Source organism: Coregonus clupeaformis, chromosome 23, assembly GCF_020615455.1.
Source record: "Coregonus clupeaformis isolate EN_2021a chromosome 23, ASM2061545v1, whole genome shotgun sequence".
In the NCBI taxonomy this organism is placed as follows: Eukaryota; Metazoa; Chordata; class Actinopteri; order Salmoniformes; family Salmonidae; genus Coregonus; species Coregonus clupeaformis.
Window position 1 is genome coordinate 18209990 of NC_059214.1, and position 12073 is coordinate 18222062.

Genomic DNA, 12073 nt, shown 5'->3' on the forward strand with positions numbered 1-12073 from the left:
AAGCGTGTGTGGCGGCAACCAGGTGAGGAGTACAAAGACAAGTGTGTCTTGCCTACAGTCAAGCATGGTGGTGGGAGTGTCATGGTCTGGGGCTGCATGAGTGCTGCCGGCACTGGGGAGCTACAGTTCATTGAGGGAACCATGAATGCCAACATGTACTGTGACATACTGAAGCAGAGCATGATCCCCTCCCTTCGGAGACTGGGCCGCAGGGCACTATTCCAACATGATAACGACCCCAAACACACCTCCAAGACGACCACTGCCTTGCTAAAGAAGCTGAGGGTAAAGGTGATGGACTGGCCAAGCATGTCTCCAGACCAAAACCCTATTGAGCATCTGTGCAAGGTCTCTAACATCCACCAGCTCTGTGATGTCGTCATGGAGGAGTGGAAGAGGACTCCAGTGGCAACCTGTGAAGCTCTGGTGAACTCCATGCCCAAGAGGGTTAAGGCAGTGCTGGAAAATGATGGTGGCCACACAAAATATTGACACTTTGGGCCCAATTTGGACATTTTCACTTAGGGGTGTACTCACTTTTGTTGCCAGAAGTTTAGACATTAATGGCTGTGTGTTGTGTTATTTTGAGGGGACAGCAAATTTACACTGTTATACAAGCTGTACACTCACTACTTTACATTGTGGCAAAGTGTCATTGCTTCAATGTTGTCACATGAAAAGATATACTCAAATATTTACAAAGATGTGAGGGGTGTACTCACTTTTCTGAGATACTGTATATCCACAGTAAAACGAGTCCTATATTGACATAACCTGAAAGGCTGCTCAGCAAGGAAGAAGCCACTGCTCCAAAACCGGCATAAAAAAGCCAGACTACGGTTTGCAACTGCAGATGGGGACAAAGATCATACTTTTTGGAGAAATGTCCTCTGGTCTGATGAAACAAAAATAGAACTGTTTGGCCATAATGACCATCGTTATGTTTGGAGGAAAAAGGGGGACGCTTGCAAGCCGAAGAACACCATCCCAACCGTGAAGCACGGGGGTGGCAACAAAGGACAACAAAGTCAAGGTAATGGAGTGCCCATCACAAAGCCCTGACCTCAATCCTATAGAGAATTTGTGGGCAGAACTGAAAAAGCGTGTGCGAGCAAGGAGGCCTACAAACCTGACTCAGTTACACCAGCTCTGTCAGGAGGAATGAGCCAAAATTCACCCAACTTATTGTGGGAAGCTTGTGGAAGGCTACCCGAAACGTTTGACCCAAGTTAAACAATTTAAAGGCAATGCTACCAAATACTAATTGAGTGTATGTAAACTTCTGACCCACTGGGAATGTGATGAAAGAAATAAAAGCTGAAATAAATCATTCTCTCTACTATTATTCTGACATTTCACATTCTTAAAATAAAGTGGTGATCCTAACTGACTTTGAATTTTTACTAGGATTAAATGTCAGGAATTGTGAAAAACTGAGTTTAAATGTATGTGGCTAAGGTGTATGTAAACTTCCGACTTCAACTGTATGTAGTAACCAAAAAAGTGTTAAATCAAAATATATTTTATATTTGAGAGTCTTCAAATAGCACCCTTTGCCTTGATGACAGCTTTGCACACTCTGTCATCAAGGCAAAAATATATTTTGATTTGTTTAATACTTTTTTGGTTACTATATGATTCCATATGTGTTATTTCATAGTTTTGATGTCTTCACTATTATTCTACAATGTAGAAAATAGTACAAATAAAGAAAAACCCTTGAATGAGTAGGTGTGTCCAAACTTTTGACTGGTACTGTATATGAAGCATGCAACAGTATCATTGACTTGATGATATTAGGGAATGCTTGACTTCACATTATCCAGAGTGTATACGATAATGTATAACACACTTTAACATGGTGTCTTTATCTGAATACAACCTCTCCCTCAACGCCAGCAAGACAAAGGAGCTGATCGTGGACTACAGGAAACAGAGGGCCGAGCACACCCCCATCCACATCGACGGGGCTATAGTGGAGAAAGTCGAGAGCTTCAAGTTCCTCGGTGTCCACATCACTAAGGAATTATCATGGTCCACACATACCAACACAGTCGTGAAGAGGGCACGACTCCCTGACATCCAGGACCTCTATACCAGGCGGTGTCAGAGGAAGGCCTTAAAAATTGTCCAAGACTCCAGCCACCCCAAGTCATAGACTGTTCTCTCTGCTACCGCACGGCAAGTGGTACCGATGCACTAAGTCTGGAACCAAGAGGACCCTGAACAGCTTCTACCCCCAAGCCATAAGACCGCTAAATAGTTAGTTAAATAGTCTTTTGACTCATCACATACGCTTCTGTTACTGTTTGTCATCTATCCTGTTGCCTAGTCACTTTATCCCTACCTATATGTACATATCTACCTCAATTACCTCGCACCCCTGCACATCGACTCGGGACTGTTAGCCTGTGAACACTGAGTGTAGTGTACACTGACCAGGTGAATCCAGGTGAAAGCTATGATCCTTTATTGATGTCACTTGTTAAATCCACTTCAATCGGTGTAGATAAAGGGGAGGAGACAGGTTAAAGAAGGATTTTTAAGCCTTGAGACAATTGAGACGGATTGTGTATGTGTGCCATTCAGAGAGTGAATGGGCAAGACAAAAGATTTAAGAGCCTTTGAACATGGTACGGTAGTAGGTGCCAGCCGGTTTGTGTCAAGAACTGCAACGCTGCTGGGTTTTTCATGCTCAACAGTTTCCCGTGTGTATCAAGAATGGTCCACCACCCAAAGGATATCCAGCCAACTTGATACAACTGTGAGAAGCATTGGAGTCAACATGGGCCAGCATCCCTGTGGAACGCTTTCGATACCATGTAGAGTCCATGCCCCAACTCAGTGTACAGTATATTGCCAAGTTATCATTACTCATGTATTTATTCCTTGTGTTATTATTTTAAAAATTTTCTATTGTGTATCTTTTTTCCTTCTGCATTGTTGGGAAGGGCTGTAAGTAAGTATTTCACTGTTAGTCTAAACCTGCTGATTACGAAGCAACCGAAGGGTTGAATGTGGTCTGGGAGCTGCATACAATTTTGGCATTTTGGCTCTCTGTGTGTAGTAATGTAGTGGTTCCTGGACAAGTGGGTATAGTATAATTTTGCCAAAAAATTCCCAAATGGCCTGCCTGGCAAAGGAAAGGCACTATGTGTGAAACATTATATGAGAATCAATGACCTAACATTATAAATCACATACTGGTCTTTCACAGTCAGGCCAACCCTAGCTGTACTGAGCAGTATGTTAATAGTAGGCCTACTGTTGAAACAGATAAATTAGTCTGTCAACTGAGTCAGAAATTCACAGGTTTCTGATTTTCATTTTTTTCAGGTTTTTGCTCTCAAAGTTACAATTTATTAATAGAAAAACAACAAAATTGGATATTGTAAGTCCATAACAATGCTTACACCACATCCCAAGACCACTTTTGAGGTCTGGAAAAAAAATCTAAGATATTTCAAATTTTTTGTGTAGTTACCCTTCAGTTCAAGTGCACAGGCACCTAGAACTGTTATTTGGTTAGTGGTGTTTCTGTAGCACATGAGATGGAGTTTGCAAAAAAATGGCCACTTGATTAATGCAAATAAGCATGATATAATTCTGCCAGGTAGGCGTAGGCTACTTTGTAGCTAGCTAACATTTAATTGAGAAGGTTATTGGAAAAGCCTTTCCATCTACCAGAGTACGGTTAGGCCTATCATTAGCATCGCTATATTTCTCCTGTTCCTTAATTGTTTGAAACATGGAAGTTTTACTTCATATTATGAGGCATATCTTACCTTGCTTCAAAGTAGCCTATAGCCAAAATCCCACCATAGAAACGTGGAGGCAATTATTTTATATAGACTTCCTCACATGCTTTCTCCTGTTCTATTAGTTTTCTTTCTTTCATTGTCTAGCAGCCAAAGGCATTATCCTAGTTACAAAACACAACAAATAAAATACAGAAAATACATAATATACATAACACTACATAACACAATACATAATAAAATACTAAATAGTCCCGTCATGGGGAACAACAGTTTGTAATGCGAAAACAGGTTTTTACCTGTGGTAAATTCAATTGATTGGACATGATTTGGAAAGGCACACAGCTGTCTATATAAGGTCCCACAGTTGACAGTGCATGTCAGAGCAAAAACCAAGCCATGAGGTTGAAGGAATTGTCCGTAGAGCTCTCAGATTAGCCAGTCCTGTCGGTGGAGCAGTGTTTAGCTGTAGGCCCTGTATAGTCAGCTAACTGGTTGTCTTGTTTCTACTGAAGTAATTCATATGAAAACGACCCAAGCTGTCACTTTCAATACCTATCACTAGCCATACGGAAATCCAGCTAACTAGCCACGAAGTAGAGATTGGAGTAACTTGTGTTTATTTGTTGGATTTAGGTTATTGTTTGTCATGTTTGCTAGCTCAAATGATATTGAGTTACAGTGATATTTGTTTATATAGCCAGCTAACAAGTTGCTTGTTTCTGCCGGTGCTATTCATTTGCAAACTGTCCCAGCTTCGTAACTAATAAGATAACATTGTCTAACTCTGTAGTTGTCTGTCAGGCAAGAAAATGAGAGTAGAGTGGAGGCAGCAACATTGTGCTTTGCTCGCAACGCTGTCACTCTCCTGATCGTCTCACTCCCCCTCTACAAAGACAACCAAATCAAATCAAATCAAATTTTATTGGCCACATGCGCCGAATACAACAGGTGCAGACATTACAGTGAAATGCTTACTTACAGCCCTTAACCAACAGTGCATTTATTTTTAACAAAAAAGTACAAATTAAACAACAACTAAAAAAGTGTTGAGAAAAAAAGAGCAGAAGTAAAATAAAATAACAGTAGGGAGGCTATAAATACAGGGGGGTACCGGTGCAGAGTGGGGCACCGGCTAGTTGAGATAGTTGAAGTAATATGTACATGTGGTTAGAGTTAAAGTGACTATGCATAAATAATTAACAGAGTAGCAGCAGCGTAAAAGGATGGGGTGGGGGGGCAGTGCAAATAGTCCGGGTAGCCATGATTAGCTGTTCAGGAGTCTTATGGCTTGGGGGTAGAAGCTGTTGAGAAGTCTTTTGGACCTAGACTTGGCACTCCGGTACCAGCTAACTAAGTCAGGATCTTCTATCTTTGTGGGGACATAAAATCCTCAATAGTCCCCACAAGGATAACAAAACAAGGAAAATTCTCAAAGGCTATTTTAAGATTAGGGGTTAGGTTTAGGGTTAGGGTTACAATTAGGGTTAGAATTATGGTTATGGTAAGGGGATAGTGGTTAGGTTTAGGGTTGCGGTTACGGTTAATGTTAAGGTTAGGGTTATGGTAATGGTTAGGATTAGGATTAGGATTAGGATTAGGATTAGGTTTAGGTTTAGGGTTAGTGTTAGGGTTAGGGGATAGGGAAAATAAGATTTTGAATGGAAATTAATTTTAGGTCCCCACGAGGATAGAAGAACATAACGTGTATGTGTGTGTGTGTGTGTGCGTGTGTAATGGGAGGCGTGTTGTAACTGTAATACACAATTTATTATGGAAACCCCTAAGAGGTGATTATTAGAGAGGGTGTGTATGGCTGAGGAAAAGAGAGGAAGGGATAGAGATAGTGTGTGTATGTTTCTGAAAGAGAGAGAGCGAGCGAGAGATTAGGATCCTGACCACAATTGTATCCTATTTATTCCTCTGTTCCCCTCTCTCTCTCTCTCTCTCTCTCTCTCTCTCTCTCTCTCTCTCTCTCTCTCTCACTCTCTCCCTCTGTTACTCTGTTCCTCTAGGTCAGTAAAAGCGAGGGAAGTAATGTGGAGAGTCAGAGCTCAGCAGCAGAAGGCAGGGGGGAAGAGGAGTTAGAGATGATTGGAGGGATAGAGATGTGAAGCGAGGAGGGAGAGGAGAGTGGAGGGAGAGGAACATGGAGAGGAATATGGAGAGGGAGAGGAGGAGGAAGAGGGAAAGGAAGAGGGAGAGCACACTAGAGAGGGGAGCCTACATTTCCATGGAGTGCGTCTACCCTATGTCTCACCATTCACCCTTGTACCACACAGCTTACTTTGTGAAATTTGTATGTCTCATTTGTTGAATTTGGATCAGAAAAATGCATGTACCTACATAGCTGCTCAAAGCATATTGCTACCTATGTGTGGTACCCTGAGGGCGGCGACAGTAGACCAGTGTGGGGGACCCTGCAAAGGCTTCTTCCCAGAAACCGCAGACGCTGGTCCCTGAAGGCATTCAAAATGCAGCTCGTGCATTCACTTTGTGATGGCTACAGTGGACGAAAGCGGTGAGCCAAGAGTGTGGCACCAAGAGATGTTACTCATAATTTGAAAGCAGGCCACTCCCTGGTGACGTTTGAAGGGCGCAAGAGAGGGTGTGTGGTGTGCATCCGGAGTGGACACAGGGAAAAGAGTGGGAGATGTGTAGAAACATCCTTTGGGTGCTCTGTGTGTTCTGTGCCACTTTACAGGATGGGTCAGTGCTTCCAGAGGTTCCATGACATGTTTTAGGCTAAATGCAAACACTAAAGTGACAGTGTGAAATATGAATTTGTCGTATAAGTATTATGGGGAAATTGTGTACTTTTTAAAATTGTATTTTTTGCATCTTCTCTCTGTATCTGTCTGCATTCACTGAATTCAAAGTAGGCTACTGTTTCTACATTTTGTGTCAGGCCTGAATCTTATTGACAGATGTTATCTACATTTTTTAATATTCTCTGAATAGTTGTTTGCATTTTTACATTGTTACAGAAGTAAGAATATTTTTCTATCCAATAGCCTACTTTGTGTGGGTGCATTTTAATTTGTTCTATCTAATACTTGTTGCATTTGCCGAATTGTTGTCAAAGTACTATTTTGACATTTTGTGCCACTTTGTAGGATGGGGCCGTACTTCAAGAAGTGTCATGGCACGTTGTTGTCACGGTTTACTAAGCCAGAACCCAGAAGCAGACCAGGACAAGGTACGTTGAGACAAAGGTGAGTGTTTATTTAATAGATTCCCGAGTGAGGCTGAATAATCCAGGGAACAGAGCGGGTGGCGTGGATGGGTTGTTGAGGGTGCAGTGGTTGGTCCGGTAATGGCTCGGCAGCCGCCGACCATCAGGCAGAGGTAGGGAGAAGGTTCCGGGTGAGAGACTGCAGATAGAAACAAACGGAGGTAAGTACACGGCAAGCCAACAATGTGCAAAACAACAAAACTAACACTAGTAGCTCAGAGGCTGATACGCTGACAAACATACTGTTCATGGCTAACGATCCGGCAGGAACTGGATGTTAGGCCAGAGCCTAAGAAGGGTGATGATCAGGACCAGGTGTGCAGATTGCTGATGGGATGCAGGTGCGGAAATCAAGAGCGCTCCCGGAGCGTTCCCGAACCCTCGGGAAACTGGAGATCACGAACAGAAACACTAGTCACCAGACAGGACCCGACTCAGACTGCCGGGATCGTTACAGTACCCCCCCTCCGACGAACGCCACCGGGCGGACTCCCGGAGCGCCAGGATGGAGGCGGTAGAAGTCACTGATGAGGTCAGCATCTAGGACCTGTCGCCGCGGAATCCAACTCCTCTCTTCAGGGCCATACCCCTCCCAGTCCACGAGATACTGGAAACCCCGGCCCCGCCGTCTGGAATCCATGATGCGACGCACCGTGTAGGCAGGACCACCTCCGATCATCCGAGGAGGAGGAGGAGGAGGCGGAGGAGGCAACAGAGGACTGAGGAAGACAGGCTTGAGGCAGGAGACATGAAAGGTGGGATGGACTCTGAGCGTCCTCGGTAGTTTGAGTCGAACTGCCACTGGATTGATCACCTTCTCCACCACAAACGGACCAATGAACTTCGGTAACAACTTCCTAGACTCAGTCCGTAACGGAAGATCCCGTGTGGCCAACCAAACCCTATCTCCGATGGTATAGGTGGGAGCGGGGATCCGGCGACGATTCGCCTGGAGCTGATACCGGTCCGAAACTCTAAGGAGTGCCTTTCTGGCCCGATGCCAGGTCCGGTGGCAACGACGAATATGGGCCTGAACAGAAGGCACTGAGAGCTCCTTCTCCTGAGAAGGGAACAGGGAGGTTGGTAGCCATACAGGCACTGGAAGGGAGACATCCCAGTGGCAGATGTAGGGAGAGTATTGTGGGCATACTCAACCCAAGGCAACTGAGAGACCCAGGAGGTGGGGTTGGAAGAGACCAGACAGCGTAGCGTGGATTCCATCTTCTGGTTGGCTCTCTCCGCCTGACCATTGGATTGGGGGTGAAAACCAGATGTGAGACTGACTGTAGCTCCAATGGCCAAACAGAAGGACTTCCAGACAGCAGAGGTAAACTGAGGGCCACGGTCGGAAACGATATCACTGGGCAAACCGTGGACCCTGAAAACCTCCCTAACCAGGATCTCGGACGTCTCCGAGGCAGAGGGAAGCTTGGCAATTGGCACAAAGTGGGCGAACTTGCTGAATCTGTCCACGATAGTCAGAACGACCGTGTTCCCCTCAGAAGCGGGCAACCCAGTGACGAAGTCCAGGGCCAGATGCGACCATGGACGCCGGGGAATAGGAAGGGGGTGAAGTAGTCCAGAGCTGGGCCGATTGGTACTCTTATTCTGCGCACACACTGGACAGGCAGCAACAAAACCCCGAGTATCCTCGGCCATGGCAGGCCACCAAAACGTCTGCGAAGAAACGCCATTGTCCGAGCCACGCCAGGGTGACAAGCCATCTTGCTGGCGTGGGACCATTTGAGGACAGCAGGACGAACCGACTCAGGCACAAACAACCGACCGGGTGGACCGTTACCGGGACCGGGCTGAGTCCGAAGGGCCGCCAGCACCTCCTCCTCAATCTTCCACATAACTGCTCCCACGACGCGGTTCCGGGGGAGAATTGTCTCGGTCTTGGACCCACTCTCCTCCGTCTTGGAGAACATCCGGGACAAGGCGTCCGCCTTGCCGTTCTTAGATCCAGGTCGGAACGTCAGGGAAAACTTGAATCGTCCGAAAAACAACGCCCACCTGGCCTGACGGGAGTTGAGACGTTTAGCCGATTGCACGTAAGCAAGATTCTTGTGGTCAGTCCAGACAATAAACGGTTGCTCCGCCCCCTCCAACCAGTGGCGCCACTCCTCCAAGGCAAGTTTCACCGCGAGAAGCTCCCGGTTACCCACATCGTAATTCCTCTCCGCAGGCGAAAGGCGACGAGAGTAGTAGGCGCAGGGATGGAGTTTACTGTCCGTGGAGCATCGCTGCGACAGGATGGCGCCAACTCCCACATCAGACGCGTCCACTTCAACGACGAACTGACGGGCCGTGTCCGGTTGAGAGAGAATCGGTGCGTTGGTGAATCGCCTCTTCAAATCCAGAAACGCTCGATCCGCCTCCGGATTCCACTTGAAGGTCCTGATACTGGAAGTCAAGGCAGTTAACGGAGCGGCCACACGGCTGTAATCCCGGATGAATCTGCGGTAGAAATTCGCAAACCCCAAAAATCTCTGGAGCTGCAATCTCGTACCGGGCTGGGCCCATTCCAGAACCGCTCTAACCTTCTCCTGGTCCATCCTAATCTCTCCCCTGGAGATGATGTACCCGAGAAAGGATGTCGTGTGGGCGTGAAACTCGCACTTCTCGGCCTTCACGAACAGGCGATTCTCCAACAATCGCTGCAGAACCTGCCGGACATGCTGGACTTGGTCGGAAGGTTCCTTCGAGAAGATCAGAATGTCATCCAGGTAAACAAACACAAAGAGACCGATCATATCTCTCAGGACGTCGTTCACCATACTCTGGAATACCGCTGGAGCATTGGTCAGTCCAAACGGCATCACCTGATACTCAAGTGACCCATCGGTGTATTGAAACCCGTCAACCACTCGTCCCCCTCTCTGATCCGGACCATGTGATACGCATTGCGTAGGTCTAGCTTGGTGAATACCGTAGCACCCTGTAAGGAGTCGAAGGCAGAACTCATCAAGGGCAGGGGATACTTGTTCTTGACCGTGATGGCATTCAACCCCCGATAATCAATACACGGTCGAAGAGAGCCATCCTTCTTACCCACAAAGAAGAATCCTGCCCCCAGGGGTGATGACGAGGGACGAACGAGACCAGCCGCTAGGGACTCCTTGATGTAGGTCTCCAACGCCTCACGTTCAGGTCGGGAGATACTGTATAACCTTCCCTTGGGGTAGACAGCTCCCGGGAACAGGTTGATGGCACAATCATATGGTCGGTGGGGAGGGAGTGACAGAGCCTTCTGCTTACTGAAAACTTCCCCCAAATCGTGATATGTCTCGGGAACCAGGGACAAATCTGGGGGTTTAGCCTCAATCACCTGACTGGGAACCGAATGGGGGCAGGCAGTCTTGAGACAGTTAGCATGACAATCAAGGCTCCAACTCGTTACCTAGCCCGTCACCCAATCGAACGTGGGATTGTGTTCCTTCAGCCAGGGGTATCCAAGGACCAGAGGAACATGGGAAGACGGCAGAATGAAGAATGAATTCATCTCAGAATGATTCCCCGACAACCGCATCTTAACCGGTTCAGTCCTCATCGTGATACGTGCCAGACTACTGCCGTTCAGAGTGGTCGCTTCAATGGCTTCCGGCAATTGCTCCTTGGAAAGCCCCAGCTGTTCCACCAACTCGGCATCAAGAAAGCTTCCATCGGCACCTGAATCGATAAAAGCGTTAATCGCTAAGCTTTGATTCCTGTTCACAAGGGTAGCCGGGAAACGGGGTCTGACAGAGGTACTGAGAGGTTGAAACTGGCTCGCTAAAAGTCCTCCCAACTTTAGCGAGCCGGGCAGTTTGACGACCGCCGGGAACAAGTGGAGATGTAATGTCCCGAGCGACCACAGTAGAGGCAGCAGTTGGTCTTACGTCTATGTTGACGCTCCTCCTTAATTAACCCGTGCCGCCCCACTTGCATGGGTTCAGAATCGGGAGAGAGGTCCTCTCCACTAATCCTTTGTGGTGGAGAATGATCGACGTGTTCTGGTCCACCACCCGACCCGACTGGGAACTGAGAAGCTGATCGATTGGACGGACCCCATTGCTTCTCCCTCCTTCGCTCTCGGACTCGATTATCCACCCGAATAGACAAGGCTACCAAGCTGTCCAGGTCACTAGGCTCCGGATAGGAGATCAACTCATCCTTGAGCTGCTCCGACAGACCCTGGTAAAAGGCCGCTTGCAGAGACTCCTCGTTCCACCCACTCTCCACAGCCAACGTCTTGAACTCGATCACGAAGTCGGCCACGCTGCGAGTTCCTTGGTGAAGAGAAAACAGGCGCCTAGCTGCGTCCCTCCCTCGGACGGAATGGTCGAAGAGCTTCCTCATCTCGGCCGTGAACCCCTGGTATGAAGCCATGCAGGGATCCTGTCGTTCCCAAACGGCTGAAGCCCACTCCAGCGCTCGACCACGCAGCAACTCAATCACAAAGGCTATCCTAGCCTTGTCTGTGGCATAAGAGTAGGGCTGTAGATCGAACACTAATCCACACTGCATAAGGAAGGAACGGCATCTTCCCAGCTCCCCTCATATTTATCCGGCGTCGGAACCTTGGGCTCACGGAGGGACACAACGTCAGAAGCGGCAGGCGAGATGGGTGAAACCGGTAGTGGATCCTCCACCGGACACTTGCGTTGGTTCTGGACCTCCGTCAGACCGGTAGAAAGGTTCCGAACTGACAACGCGATCTCCTGTAGTACCGTGCTATGATGGCCCAACATCTTCTCCTGCTGGGTAATGGCATGGCGAACAGAGTCCAGGTCCGCTGGGTTCATTACTGGCCGGATCGTTCTGTCACGGTTTACTAAGCCAGAACCCAGAAGCAGACCAGGACAAGGTACGTTGAGACAAAGGTGAGTGTTTATTTAATAGATTCCCGAGTGAGGCTGAATAATCCAGGGAACAGAGCGGGTGGCGTGGATGGGTTGTTGAGGGTGCAGTGGTTGGTCCGGTAATGGCTCGGCAGCCGCCGACCATCAGGCAGAGGTAGGGAGAAGGTTCGGGTGAGAGACTGCAGATAGAAACAAACGGAGGTAAGTACACGGCAAGCCAACAATGTGCAAAACAA